General features: G+C 43.3%; 1 protein-coding gene across 1 annotated transcript in view; it reads left to right on the forward strand.

Annotated features, from left to right (window-relative positions):
* Positions 1-16056, forward strand: part of LOC141100696 (alkaline phosphatase, germ cell type-like) — an 83088-nt gene that overhangs the window by 40462 nt on the left and 26570 nt on the right. The window lies entirely within an intron of this gene.

A 16056-nucleotide genomic window follows, 5' to 3' on the forward strand; every position in this document is an offset into this window, starting at 1 on the left:
TGAAGCCAGTAAACCTATTCCTGATAGAAGTAGTCTTAAATAGAAAAGGGGCACACCGGAATATCCTGTGTACCTATACAAATATCAGAAAAAACATGTAGTGTGTACAGATAGAAAAGCAGTAATGGTGAGCTGGTAAAAAAGAAACCAATAATTGTGCAAAAATCTGATGGAGGTAGTCTTAAATAACGAAAGGGGCAGGCATGAATATCCTCTGCACCCATATATATATATATATATATATATATATATCAGAGTAGGTACCTAGTATGAACAAATAAATACGAAGCTGGGTAAACAGGGTGCAGTGATCATATTTACCAGGAGTAATGGACTAAAGAAAAAGTAGTGAACAAATATGAAACTAGTGGTTTAGAGAAACACACACATTTTATTTTTCCACTAGCATTCAGTAAACACATAATAAGCACATTTCAATTCATATAATCTCTCTCTTATTGTCAGTACCAGTTACAGCATACACCAATGCAATTTATGATATTTCTTCCCTTACAATCGTCAAGTCCTTTACTTCACTCTCCCTTTTTATAGTTTCATATTTGTGCACTACTTTTTCTTTAGACCATTATTCCTGGCTCTAGGAATCTAAATTATGCATTCTATTCAATCATCATCTCATTTTCTTTGTATCCACAGTTTCACTTATTATTTCACAGTATATCTACCTGCAATTTTTCTGTAGTTCATTCCTTATGCGGCTTATACTTTAGCATTTCCGTTCTGTATCCTTGCACGACTGTGCAATGTGTCTGCCGCTGACACTTCGGCGAATGATCCACTTGGACTCTTGCGCATGCGCTGTTGACTTGCCGATGTGCCTGTGCTTGTGTTCAACTGGACGCAAGCTGAAGCAGCCTCACACGACGCTGGACATGCATCGCGCATGCGCCAACTACGGGCATGCCACCGGCTCACTGATTGCTCCGGCAATCAAAATCACACCACATGAGTATCCACCTTCCTACTGGCCAGCCAGCTTTATATATGTTTTGACCTTCCTTCCCAACACACGCCTCCTGAGGAAGAGACCACACGAAACTTGCGTTGGGGCAGCAGGAGTACCTCTATCATACCTTGTCCTCCTATGTAAGTCCTATATTCATAATTGTATTGTACATGCATGCTATTTAGCAGCACTTTATATTAAAATGCTCTTTTTTTGTACTTTTACTAATGTTTAAACTACGTTCTAATGGAGCATATAATAGGATTAAATTAGGGCAAAATATGTAACAAGGTCTCCTGAGACTGCTGCATGGGCATTGCAGCCTCTGATATTGTATTTGCATATTCTATATGATCTTCTTTTTAATATCTGTTAAATAAAGATTTATATACATTGTATGTGATACTTATACTTAGTGTTGAGCGACTTTTGGTTTTTTAGGGTCGAGTTACGTTTCATGAAACCCGACTTTTCCAAAAGTCGGGTCGAGCAAAATCGGCCGCCTATAGGGAAAAGTCGGGGTCGTCCCGAAACACGAAACCCAATGTAAGTCAATGGAGAATTAAAGTCGGCAGTGAGAGGAGGACAGGAAACACACCAACAGTGCCCATTGAATGCCAAAAGCATAAATTCTTGTTACTGAAGCTTGTCAACCTTAATTAACTTCATAATACTAGTTACGCACTGAAAAATGGGGGTTATTTGGCTACAGTTGTGGGGGGGAGGGCTGGCTCCAGGTTTTCGTGGGCCCAGGGCCAAAGAGCGCCCCTTTAACACATACCACAACTCATGATGCTCCGATACGGCAGAGAAATAGCGGTATAGTACAATGAAAAATACTTCACTTCTTACATCTCATGACTGATATCCATTTTAAATTCTCCAATACCTCCAAAAACGGACAGTATATAACTCCATACAGTATTATGGCCAGCGCTTAGTGCGCTATACAGAGTAATGAGGCCCATATATTTCTCCATACGGAATCATTATTCCCATATAATGTTTCAAACCATATATGATGAGCTCCACATAATGCTATAGTATATGTTGGTCCCAATGGATGAAGCTCCACTGTCTTATGGGCCCAAATAATGCTCCATATATAATGGTCCCCATTTCTACTGCTATAGTGTATAATGGGCCATGTAAATGCTGCTCCAGTGTCTGATGTCCACCTTTGGAATGCTCCAGTGTATGGTGGGCCCCATATATCATTCACCAGAGTATAGTGCTCCCCAAAAATTGCTGTCCCAACACTGAAAGCAATTACATAAGTCTCCTTGCTAGGGAATCCCTACACTACTCTGAACTCCTTGTCGTCCTCATCTTCCATCTCACTTCACTTGGCTGTTTAGGCCCTCCCACCGGCAGAGACACTTTTGCGTACTATGCGGTGCTCTGTGCCAGTGCCATCGCCCATGAGTATGCCCCCCCACCTGCTCAAGGAACCTGCACTTTCATCTGCACCTTCCTCTTTGCCACCGTGTAAGGTGGTATAGTATGCGGGAAGGGGAACCTGAGTTTCCTCTGGGTCAGATTCTGGCTGTGTAGAGTGCGAGGGGAATGTAGTGGACTGGGTCAATGTACCAGCAATTTCAATTACAATGTTGTAAGGGTTCTCAAAGTCAAATCATACATATATATCCCTTAAAAATGGTACTTTATTGTTTAAAAAACCACAAATGTGGTATACACCAGAAAAAGCGTGACTAAAGATGAAAAACAAAAATAAAGTGTTCAGGGGAAGAGTCTTGAGGAGATCATTTGCATATTCCCAGTGCCTTCTGGGATAAGTGAAGAGTCTCCGCGAGCTCAACGATCACTGGGTTTTGGCCGTTGCAGCTGAAAAGAGGAAATCGGAAAACCAGGGGAAGAGTCTTGAGGAGATCATTTGCATATTCCCAGTGCCTTCTGGGATAAGTGAAGAGTCTCCGCGAGCTCAACGATCACTGGGTTTTGGCCGTTGCAGCTGAAAAGAGGAAATCGGAAAAACCGTTTGGGCTCATCTTTCATCGTTTTTAAGAAATCTCAAGATGGAAGAGGCCAGGAGCCATTTGGTGAGCTGCATTTCTTGCTACATGTTCACAGACTTACCAGTGGAAAAGCCAAACTTCACATGCCACAAATGCAAGCTTGTGTCCCTGTTGGAGGAAAAGTTGCAAAATCTCGAAGAGAGGTTAGCTACATTGAAGATCATTAAGGAAGGTGAAGAGTTCTTGGACAGAGCAGAATTATCTCTTCATGTTACAGAAAGAGAAGAAATTCGAAGTGCACCTGAAGAAACAGAGGAATGGAGACATGTGACCCAGAGAAGCAGGAGGATCAGGAGGCAGTCAGCACCCATACTGCTCAGAAACCAGTACCAGGCTCTCACGCAGGAAAACAATGAAGAAATACATCAGGATAAGACTTTGCCAACAAGCAGCAACCTTGTACGCCTTCAGAGTCCTCCTGGATGGAGAAAGAAAAATGTTGTGAAGAAGAAACGGAGAGTGGTGGTCATGGGGGATTCCCTGTTGAGAGGAACTGAGGCCGCTATCTGCAGACCGGATATAACTTCAAGAGAAATGTGTTGTCTTCCAGGTGCAAAAATTAAAGATGTGTCTGACAGGATATCAGGACTCTTCAGACCTACAGATGACTACCCATTCCTGCTACTACATGTGGGGACAAATGACACTGCAAGAAACGACCTGGAAACCATCTGCAGAGACTTTGAAGACTTAGGCAAGAAAGTGAAAGAACTGGGAGCGCAGGTGGTCTTCTCTTCCATCCTCCCAGTGGATGGCCATGGAACAAGGAGGTGGAATAAGATTCTGCAGGTGAACAACTGGCTACGTCGATGGTGCCGTCAGCAACGATTTGGATTTCTGGATCACGGAGTGAACTACTTATACGATGGACTACTTGCTAGAGATGGGGTGCACCTTACGAAGACTGGAAAGCATGTATTTGGAAGTCGCCTTGCTACACTTGTAAGGAGAGCTTTAAACTAGAACAACATGGGAAGGGAAGCAAAAGACCAGAAAAAGCCATACACCTGACAAATGCTATTGAGAACTCTGCTATTAGAAGTGGAAAGGAAGAACAAAGACGAAAGAATCTAATTAATAAAAATATTGGAGAAAGAGAAACCAATCACAAACTAAAATGTTTCTATACTAATGCACAAAGCATGGGCAACAAACAAGGAGAATTGGAACTACTAACATAGGAAAAGAAATATGATGTCATTGGAATCACTGAAACTTGGTGGGACAATACACATGATTGGAATACAAGACTAGAAGGATACAACTTATTTGCAAGAAACAGACTTGATAAACGAGGAGGGGGTGTCGCATTGTATGTTAGAAATGCGTATATCTGCACAGAGATTGAAGCTTCAGAGACTGGGAGTTCTGTGGAAACTGTTTGGGTAAGAATACAAGGACAGAACAATGGAAAGGACACCATTGTAGGCATTTACTACAGGCCGCCTGTGCAAGCTGAAGCTATGGATGAACTCTTTATGCATCAAATGGCCAAGTTCTCCAAAAAATATGACATAGTTGTCATGGGAGATTTCAACTATCCAGACATTTGTTGGGAATCTCTCTCAGGCAAAACTAACAGGTCAAGGAAATTCTTATCCTCTCTTGCTGACAACTTTATCTTCCAAAAGGTAAGGGAGAAAACAAGGGGAACGGCTACTTTGGATCTAATCCTTATAAACAGGGAGGAAATGGTTGAGGAGATAAAAGTGGCTGGGACCCTAGGAGGTAGCGACCATGCTATTTTAGAATTTTGGATAACTAGAGGCGGAAGACCTGTGAAGACTCAGACGTCAAGGTTAGATTTCAGAAAGGCAGATTTTAAGGGATTCAGAAAGAGAATTGGAGGGATCCAATGGCTGGATATCCTTAAAGACAAAAATGTCCAGGAAGGATGGGAAATCTTGAAAAATGAAATTCTCAAAGCACAGTTGTTAACAATTCCGAAAAGAGGGAAGAATAGGAAGCAGTTAAGGAAACCAGGATGGATGAACACAGAACTTAAGCACATGCTAAAAAGGAAGAAAAAAATGTTTATAAAATGGAAAGAGGGAGGCATATCTAAAGAAGAATATAATGCTGTCTGCAGAACCTGCAGGGCACAAATCAGATTATCTAAAGCTGAAAATGAATTGAGGCTTGCAAGAGATGTCAAAAGCAATATTAAAGGATTTTGGGGATATGTCAAAAGTAAAAGAAAAGTCAAAGATGCCATAGGATTTTTACAGGATGAAAATGATGAAATGGTAAGACAGGATGTTGAGAAGGCTGAACTTTTAAATTCCTATTTTGCATCTGTTTTCTCTCAGAAAGGAAATGTAACATCAACTGTTATTCACTGTCCTATTAAGGGAATAGAAGAATCCAGGATATCTATAAACAGAAAGATAGTGAGGAAACACTTAGCTAGCCTAAATGAATTCAAGTCTCCAGGTCCAGATGAATTACACCCCAGAGTACTGAAGGAGATAGCAGAAGAAATTTTTGAACCCCTCTCTATAATCTTTGAAAATTCTTGGAGAACAGGAGAAGTGCCAGAAGACTGGAGAAGAGCAAATGTTGTTCCTATCTTCAAAAAGGGGAAGAAGGTGGACCCAGGTAACTATAGGCCGGTGAGTCTGACTTCTATACCAGGAAAGATCTTTGAACAAATTATTAAACAACATGTATGTCAATACCTGGATAAGAATGAAGTGATTAAACAGAGTCAGCATGGGTTTGTAACTAATAAGTCATGTCAGACTAACTTAATTTCCTTCTATGACGGTATCACTGATTGGGTGGATCAAGGAAATGCTGTAGATATAGTATATCTTGACTTCAGCAAAGCATTTGACAAAGTCTCTCATACAATCCTTATTGAAAAAATGATTAAGTATGGAATGGACAAGGCAACTGTTAGGTGGATTCATAACTGGCTTAGTGATCGGACCCAAAGAGTGGTCGTAAATGGCTGCACATCCAGTTGGAAGAATGTCTCAAGTGGGGTACCACAGGGCTCTGTCCTGGGCCCTGTATTGTTCAACATCTTTATCAACGATTTAGATGAAGGAATTGAGGGTAAACTGATTAAATTTGCTGATGACACAAAGCTAGGAGGGATAGCTAATACTAGAGAAGAGAGAGAGAGGATTCAAAAAGATTTAAATAAACTGGAGAAGTGGGCAGCAACTAACAGAATGGTTTTTAACAGGGAGAAATGCAAAGTACTACATCTGGGCAATAAAAATGGAAAAAGCATATATAGAATGGGAGGAATAGGGCTAAGTGACAGCACATGTGAAAAAGACTTGGGTATACTAATAGATCACAGACTGAATATGAGTCAACAGTGTGATGCAGCAGCAAAAAAGGCAAATGCAATTCTAGGATGTATTAACAGAAGCATACAGTCTAGATCACGTGAAGTCATTATTTCCCTCTACTCCTCTTTGGTCAGACCTCATCTGGAATATTGTGTCCAGTTTTGGGCACCACATTTTAAAAAAGACATCAACAAACTGGAGCAAGTTCAGAAAAGAGCGACCAGAATGGTGACCGGTCTGCAAACCCTGTCTTATGAGGAAAGGTTGCAGGATTTGGGAATGTTTAGTTTGCAAAAGAGAAGACTGAGAGGAGACTTAATAGCTGTCTACAAATATCTAAAGGGCTGTCACATTGTAGAAGGATCAACTTTATTCTCATTTGCACAAGGAAAGACTAGAAGCAATGGGATGAAACTGAATGGGAGGAGACACAGATTAGATATTAGAAAAAACTTTTTGACAGTTAGAGTGATCAATGAGTGGAACAGGCTGCCACAAGAAGTGGTGAGTTCTCCTTCAATGGAAGTCTTCAAACAGAGGCTGGACAGACATCTGACTGAGATGATTTAGCGAATCCTGCTTTGAGCAGGGGGTTGGACCAGATGGCCCAGGAGGTCCCTTCCAACTCTACGATTCTATGATTCTATGATTCTATGATTAAACAAACAAGCCCATACTAAGGTGACACCTTGGAATCCCTCGTAAAGACTAAGCTGTATCCTGCCTGTCCGCGGAGGTTGGCACCCTAGGGGGGAACGTTGTGGCGCCCCCGCTCAACGATGGCTGTCCCTAGGGGCCCTGATAAGCCCTACCGCCACTAGTGGTCCCTTCTACCCGATGCAAGATATGGGAACCCCTATCTCTAGACAGAGACCAAGCTGCTCTAAAGAGGACCCTGTGTCCCAAAGCAAAGAGGTTAAAATTAAATAGAACACATATGGCAATCGGTGGTCAGATTAGAGCAAGAGACATCATAATAGAAAAAACAGTTTGTGAATAGTGCCTCAATCTCATGTAGAAGATCTCTTAATATATAGAAAAGGCACTGACTCTAATAAGTCATAACACACAGAACGGATAAAGGCTATATCCCATTGCTGTATAAATACAGAAAAAATGCAGAACTGCCACAGCGATACTCATCTGCATTTTCTGCCACCTGCCAACAACCAGTTAACGCCTCAACGCGTTTCGCCTTATTAGGCTCATCAGGAGGCCCGATGCTGCGATATCTTGTGTCCCATAAAGGTGCAAATAGCTTACCGATACTCAGTGCAACTCCCCTCTTTAAAGCCGCCGCGCAGAGCAACAGCTCCGCCCACTCACGTTGCATGGCGTCTCTGCGCGCCAATTGCCTCGACACCCATCCACTGTTGCTCCAATCAGCTAACCGGACTCTCCAGCAGCGTCATGGTGACCAATCCGATGTCCTCAGACAGAAAGTCTCCCAGCATTCACCAATCAGCAGAGCTGAAACTGTTTGCCACGTCTGACATACACGCAGCGTCACTGCTGGATCGCCAATCAAATGTCTGTGGATAAGCCATCTCACAGCGCTCTCAAAGCGCTGCGGCTTAGAATCGCTGTCCACTCCGAAGTATATCACCCACATGTAAAATACACTCTCCAAATAAATCCACAGTAAAGCGCTAGGTGTGGCATATAGACCGATGCTCAGTAGTCTTAATATGTTTTTCTTTTTTCGGCATGATGATTAGCATGCAGGTACGCAAATGTAAATCGCATCATAACCTTCAGCGGTGTGAACAGGAGTCAGTGGGCATGCCCCTCATTAAATGAATTGAACACTCTTTTACAATCAAAATATACACTCACTGGCCACTTTATTAGGTACACCTGTCCAACTGTGTGTTAAGACTTAATTTCTAATCAGCCAATCACATGGCGGCAACTCAGTGCATTTAGGCATGTAGACATGGTCAAGACAATCTCCTGCAGTTCAAACCGAGCATCAGTATGGGGAAGAAAGGTGATTTGAGTGCCTTTGAACGTGGCATGATTGTTGGTGCCAGAAGGGCTGGTCTGAGTATTTCAGAAACTGCTGATCTACTGGGATTTTCACGCACAACCATCTCTAGGGTTTACAGAGAATGGTCCGAAAAAGAAAAAAAATCCAGTGAGCGGCAGTTCTGTGGCCGGAAATGCCTTGTTGATGCCAGAGGTCAGAGGAGAATGGGCATACTGGTTCGAGCTGATAGAAAGGCAACAGTGACTCAAATTGCCACCCGTTACAACCAAGGTAGGCAGAAGAGCATCTCTGAACGCACAGTGCGTCGAACTTTGAGGCAGATGGGCTACAGCAGCAGAAGACCACACTGGGTACCACTCCTCTCAGCTAAGAACAGGAAACTGAGGCTACAATTTGCACAAGCTCATCGAAATTGGACAGTAGAAGATTGGAAAAACGTTGCCTGGTCTGATGAGTCTCGATTTCTGCTGCGACATTCGGATGGTAGGGTCAGAATTTGGCGTAAACAACATGAAAGCATGGATCCATCCAGCCTTGTATCAACGGTTCAGGCTGGTGGTGGTGGTGTCATGGTGTGGGGAATTTTTTCTTGGCACTCTTTGGGCCCCTTGGTACCAATTGAGCATCGTTGCAACGCCACAGCCTACCTGAGTATTGTTGCTGACCATGTCCATCCCTTTATGACCACAATGTACCCAACATCTGATGGCTACTTTCAGCAGGATAATGCGCCATGTCATAAAGCTCGAATCATCTCAGATTGGTTTCTTGAACATGACAATGAGTTCACTGTACTCAAATGGCCTCCTCAGTCACCAGATCTCAATCCAATAGAGCATCTTTGGGATGTGGTGGAACGGGAGATTCGCATCAGGGATGTGCAGCCGACAAATCTGCGCCAACTGTGTGATGCCATCATGTCAATATGGTCCAAAATCTCTGAGGAATGCTTCCAGCACCTTGTTGAATCTCTGCCACGAAGAATTGAGGCAGTTCTGAAGGCAAAAGGGGGTCCAACCCGTTACTAGCATGGTGTACCTAATAAAGTGGCCAGTGAGTGTATATACCTATAGGAAAAAAGCATTATAGCACATATATATAGATCCTATAGTTGTTAATCCGATGTTAAATGATTTGCAAACATAGTTGGAGATAATAATAGATATGCATCAATATATATATACAGCATCCCTAGCACACACCTGTTAAAAAATTATTATGCCAATGGAGCTGAGATTAATAAGAGCTGCTCACATTCAAAGAGGGTGGATCTAGATACGGCAGTGAGGAGGGGAATTTTTTATATATATCCAATATTCCATGACAATGCATGGGGATCCCATTAAAAATGGGAAACACAAACAAAACCCAAAAGAGCAATATCCTCAAAGCAGAACACATTATTCTACTGTGGCTCATAAGAAACAGGCAAACGACAGTTGCTCATTCAACCCCCTCGGCTCTAGGGACTCCATCCTGAATATCCATTCACATTCTCTCCTAAGAATCACCTTGTCCACATTACCTCCTCTTGGGTTAACATTAACAACCTCTATAGCACAAAATTTGATGTCACCGAGGTCGCCTTTATGGCACGTCCACATATGCATTGCAAGCGGGGTTTCTCTTTGATGCCTTATGTCCCCAAGATGTTCCCCCACTCTTCTTCTGAACTCTCTCCTAGTCTTACCTATATAATTTTTAGGGCACGAACACGTGGCCATATAGATGACCCCTGTTGTCTTGCAGTTAGAGAAGTCACGATGATAGAAAATCTTGCCTGTACTCGCACTACAAAAGGACTTCCCTGGTCTCATATATTTACAAAAACTGCAATCCCCACACTTATAAAAGCCGCAGGGTCTCCTATCTAGCCATGTCCCACCAACCCCTGGTCTCCTATAAAGGCTATGGACCAGCATGTCCTTGATTGATTTGCCCTTTCTAAAGGTAATATTGGGACGCTCACCAATGATATTTTTCAAATCCGGATCTAACCTAAGGACATCCCAGTGCTTGGACAGGACCTTCCTGACCTCCTGATGATTTACATCAAAAGTCCCGATGACTGTTATTATTTCTGTCGAGTCTCCAGTCTCACGTTTCTGCAGCAATTTACCCCTGTCTGCTTTCCTTGCAAAGTCATACGCCGTGTTTAAAACATGTTGTGGGTATCCCTTTGCCTTAAACCTACAGAACATGTCACCAGCCTGTTTATGGAACAGGTCATTCCTGGAACAATTCCTCCTCAATCGTAGGAATTGTCCCTTCGGGATGCCTCTCTTGAGGGGAACTGGGTGGTGGCTCTGCCAATGTAATAAACTATTTGTACTTGTCGGTTTCCGAAATATACTAGTGGAGACACCTCCCATTAGATCTTTTTTGATTTTGATATCTAAAAATGGTATTTCGGTTTTATGAATTTCTGAGGTAAATCTCAGGTTCACATTATTTTGATTCAGTTCTCTTACAAACTCTTCAAACTGATCTTTTTCTCCTGTCCATATCATAAAGACATCATCTATGAACCTGTACCACAGAGAAATCAAACCGTGCCACCACTTCTCTTCTCCTCCAAACACAATAGTCTCCTCCCACCAGCCCAGGAACAGGTTTGCATACGAAGGGGCACAGGGGCACCCCATCGCAGTGCCCCTGAGCTGGTGGTAGAATTTTCCATCAAAACAGAATGCATTATGGGTCAATACATATCGCAAGAGCGAGCACAAAAAAGTATTATGCCCTCTACAAGCTATTGACCTCTGACTCAAATAGTGTCCCACACCTCTGATGCCTCCGTCATGTGGTATATTGCTATAGAGGGCTTCTATATCAATAGAAGCCAACCAAGCATCCCCCTCCAGATGTACGCCCTCTAATTTTAGCAATAGGTCGGATGTATCCCTTAAGTATGATGGCATAGAGACCACAAAGGGGCGTATTATCTGGTCGATATATAAACCGCTATTTTGTGTCAAAGAGTCCACACCTGATACAATCGGCCTCCCTTTGAGGGGATTGAGACCCTTATGTATCTTTGGCAATGCATAAAAGGTGGCTACCATTGGAAACTTAGGAATAATGAAATCAAATTCAGTCTTTGAGATCAAGCCCTCCACTAGGGCCCTATCCACAATCAATTGCAACTCCCCTTTGAAGGTGACCATAGGATTCTCTTTTAAGACCTCATATGTCGAATTATCCTGCAGTATAGCCTGGCACATTTTACGGTACTCAGCGTGGTTCAAGATTACCATATTACCCCCTTTGTCGGAGGGTTTCACTACTATTTGGTCATTTTTCTTTAAGGCCTCAAGTGCTAGTCTCTCACTGGTCAACAAATTATCATTATTCTCCCATTCTGGTCCTGTTAATCTCTTAAGGTCCCTTTCTACCAAACTGGCAAAGATATCAATGTTTCCCATATCCCCCAGAGGTGGCATCTTTTCGCTTTTATTTGTTAAAGTAGTAAAGGGACCTTTCCCAGCAATGGGGGCTCTATTATTTTCATTTAGAAGTCCAATGAGCGCCTCGTATCCTTCAATGTCCTCCTCATTAAGGCCCTGTTGTCTACAGGCCTCACGACTATTGTGTCTAAAGAACTTTTTCCACTTGAGTTTCCTACAAAACAAATTCAGATCTTTTACCCACTCAAAACAATTGAACCTATTCAATGGCACAAAATTCAGGCCTCTTGAGAGGACACTCTGTTCATCCATAGTGAGGATGTGCGAGGATAGGTTTATAATCTGACCTTTTAATGGTTGAACCGAGTTCTTAATTGATAACCCGTCCTCGCACCTTGTTCCAAAAAAGAGGAAGAGGAGACAGCTGGGGTAAAGGGCTGAGCAGAACCAGAACCTAAACCAGATACTAAATTGGAACCTGGAGAGGGAGAGGGAGTTGGCATTCGTATACCTCCCCTGTGCGACCCTCTTCCTTTTTTCACATATCTGCCCCTCCCACCTTGCCATCTCTGTCTCGACAACGTCTCTCTGTACTGATAAGTACCCCCGATACCCTCTCTGTCCTTTCTGTATCAGAGGTATCAATATCAGATGAAGAAGCCTCAGACTGTCTTTCTTTTTGGTAACTAAAAACCTGATTGTCACTAAAGTCCTTAAGATCTCTATGAAACTGGAGGTGCTTTCGCTCTTTTAGTAGGGCCTGATATCTCTCAACGGAATTTTGTAGTACTCCCTCCCTTCTATTAAAGTCGGTATCCCCTTTAAATTTCAGGACTTGTTCAATCAGTTTATTTAATTCTCCAGTGACCCTCTCAAACACCTTCCTTTCTTCTACCAATAGGATTTGCATAAATCTGACAGATGACTCAATGGATTCCTTCATCCACACATTCAAAAGGTCCGGTGAAGAGATTCTGGGGGAAGGATTGATGTTTATCCTCAAACCTCTTGGGATTATCCGATTTTTTATATAGTTCTCAAGTGTCCTGAGTTCCCACCAAGATTTCAAAAAGTTTTTATAACCTCCATAGACTTCATTAAACAAATTTTTGAGAGCCAACGGGCCAGTATTGCCCTCAACTGACCCTACTGTATTGAATGCCTGATTTGCATCTTCCAGCCACAAATCTGAATTAATGGGGCCTGCTAGAAAACCAGCCATCCCAGGTTCGAATATAAACAATTTCAATTACAATGTTGTAAGGGTTCTCAAAGTCAAATCATACATATATATCCCTTAAAAATGGTACTTTATTGTTTAAAAAACCACAAATGTGGTATACACCAGAAAAAGCGTGACTAAAGATGAAAAACAAAAATAAAGTGTTCAAACAAACAAGCCCATACTAAGGTGACACCTTGGAATCCCTCGTAAAGACTAAGCTGTATCCTGCCTGTCCGCGGAGGTTGGCACCCTAGGGGGGAACGTTGTGGCGCCCCCGCTCAACGATGGCTGTCCCTAGGGGCCCTGATAAGCCCTACCGCCACTAGTGGTCCCTTCTACCCGATGCAAGATATGGGAACCCCTATCTCTAGACAGAGACCAAGCTGCTTTAAAGAGGACCCTGTGTCCCAAAGCAAAGAGGTTAAAATTAAATAGAACACATATGGCAATCGGTGGTCAGATTAGAGCAAGAGACATCATAATAGAAAAAACAGTTTGTGAATAGTGCCTCAATCTCATGTAGAAGATCTCTTAATATATAGAAAAGGCACTGACTCTAATAAGTCATAACACACAGAACGGATAAAGGCTATATCCCATTGCTGTATAAATACAGAAAAAATGCAGAACTGCCACAGCGATACTCATCTGCATTTTCTGCCACCTGCCAACAACCAGTTAACGTCTCAACGCGTTTCGCCTTATTAGGCTCATCAGGAGGCCCGATGCTGCGATATCTTGTGTACCATAAAGGTGCAAATAGCTTACCGATACTCAGTGCAACTCCCCTCTTTAAAGCCGCCGCGCAGAGCAACAGCTCCGCCCACTCACGTTGCATGGCGTCTCTGCGCGCCAATTGCCTCGACACCCATCCACTGTTGCTCCAATCAGCTAACCGGACTCTCCAGCAGCGTCATGGTGACCAATCCGATGTCCTCAGACAGAAAGTCTCCCAGCATTCACCAATCAGCAGAGCTGAAACTGTTTGCCACGTCTGACATACACGCAGCGTCACTGCTGGATCGCCAATCAAATGTCTGTGGATAAGCCATCTCACAGCGCTCTCAAAGCGCTGCGGCTTAGAATCGCTGTCCACTCCGAAGTATATCACCCACATGTAAAATACACTCTCCAAATAAATCCACAGTAAAGCGCTAGGTGTGGCATATAGACCGATGCTCAGTAGTCTTAATATGTTTTTCTTTTTTCGGCATGATGATTAGCATGCAGGTACGCAAATGTAAATCGCATCATAACCTTCAGCGGTGTGAACAGGAGTCAGTGGGCATGCCCCTCATTAAATGAATTGAACACTCTTTTACAATCAAAATATATATACCTATAGGAAAAAAGCATTATAGCACATATATATAGATCCTATAGTTGTTAATCCGATGTTAAATGATTTGCAAACATAGTTGGAGATAATAATAGATATGCATCAATATATATATACAGCATCCCTAGCACACACCTGTTAAAAAATTATTATGCCAATGGAGCTGAGATTAATAAGAGCTGCTCACATTCATTAGAGGGTGGATCTAGATATGGCAGTGAGGAGGGGAATTTTTTTATATATATCCAATATTCCATGACAATGCATGGGGATCCCATTAAAAATGGGAAACACAAACAAAACCCAAAAGAGCAATATCCTCAAAGCAGAACACATTATTCTACTGTGGCTCATAAGAAACAGGCAAACGACAGTTGCTCATTCAACCCCCTCGGCTCTAGGGACTCCATCCTGAATATCCATTCACATTCTCTCCTAAGAATCACCTTGTCCACATTACCTCCTCTTGGGTTAACATTAACAACCTCTATAGCACAAAATTTGATGTCACCGAGGTCGCCTTTATGGCATGTCCACATATGCATTGCAAGCGGGGTTTCTCTTTGATGCCTTATGTCCCCAAGATGTTCCCCCACTCTTCTTCTGAACTCTCTCCTAGTCTTACCTATATAATTTTTAAGGCACGAACACGTGGCCATATAGATGACCCCTGTTGTCTTGCAGTTAGAGAAGTCACGATGATAGGCAGGATACAGCTTAGTCTTTACGAGGGATTCCAAGGTGTCACCTTAGTATGGGCTTGTTTGTTTGAACACTTTATTTTTGTTTTTCATCTTTAGTCACGCTTTTTCTGGTGCATACCACATTTGTGGTTTTTTAAACAATAAAGTACCATTTTTAAGGGATATCAATGTACCAGCAGCATCATCCAGCAGTGGCTGGGCCTCAGTGCACTTGTGGCGTCCCCAAGAGTACGGTCGCCACTGTGGCATTGCCTTCCTCCTAGGGAGTGTGTTGTCAAGCTTGGGAGCAACGAAGGATCTCTCTAGCAGTGAAACCAACACACAGCACATTTCCCACTCCAGGCCAGCAGGGAGACCTCTGAACCTGACTGCTGAGGAGCTGCTCTCTGTGGTCGGGAGGAGGTAAGTTAGGGCACTCTGTGCAGGGAAGGGGAAGTGTGTGGACGTGAGAAGGGGAGCTGGAGGATGAGCAGAGTTAAGGCTCACTCCTAGCTGGAGCGCATGGTCCCGATTCCGGTCTCTGAGTTTGTTGGGACACTGACGTTCCTGCAGCAGAAACCGGGGGAAGTAGCAGCTATAAATGCTCTGTACCCAACTAAGGCTCGGAGGCCCCAGCATCGATGTGTGCGAGGCAGAAGGATAAGGCTACAGCTGTCTGCCATACAAGTAAAGTCTGAGGAACATCTGTTAGACAGGAGGCTTTTCAGTGAACCACGGTCCTGTGAGTGCTTCCCCCACAAGCGCTAGAAAGGAGATGTTCAGGAAGGTACATGTTGGCGGAGTGTTGGAAGGGAGCTTTCCATTCTGGTCCCGGAGGTTGGCAGAGGTCCTGACCCGGAGGACACAGCACGGAGGCAGGCATCTGTGTAACCTGCAGACTGTGAGTAAAGCTTTGGAACTGCACGCTCTGGTGTCCTACAGTTATTCCAGCACCGCTACATCTGGGTACCAGCACCTACACCGCCTGTGCCTTTCCCCCATCACTACATCTACACTTCCCTGGGACTCCAGCTCCACCTGTGGGGAGCGTCACCATCTTTGCTGCACAACACCATCAGTCCCAGAGGATCTGCATGCAGCGTC

The sequence above is a fragment of the Dendrobates tinctorius genome, unplaced genomic scaffold (assembly GCF_039654945.1).
Source record: "Dendrobates tinctorius isolate UK_male_01 unplaced genomic scaffold, ASM3965494v1 ptg000107l, whole genome shotgun sequence".
Lineage (NCBI taxonomy): Eukaryota > Metazoa > Chordata > Amphibia > Anura > Dendrobatidae > Dendrobates > Dendrobates tinctorius.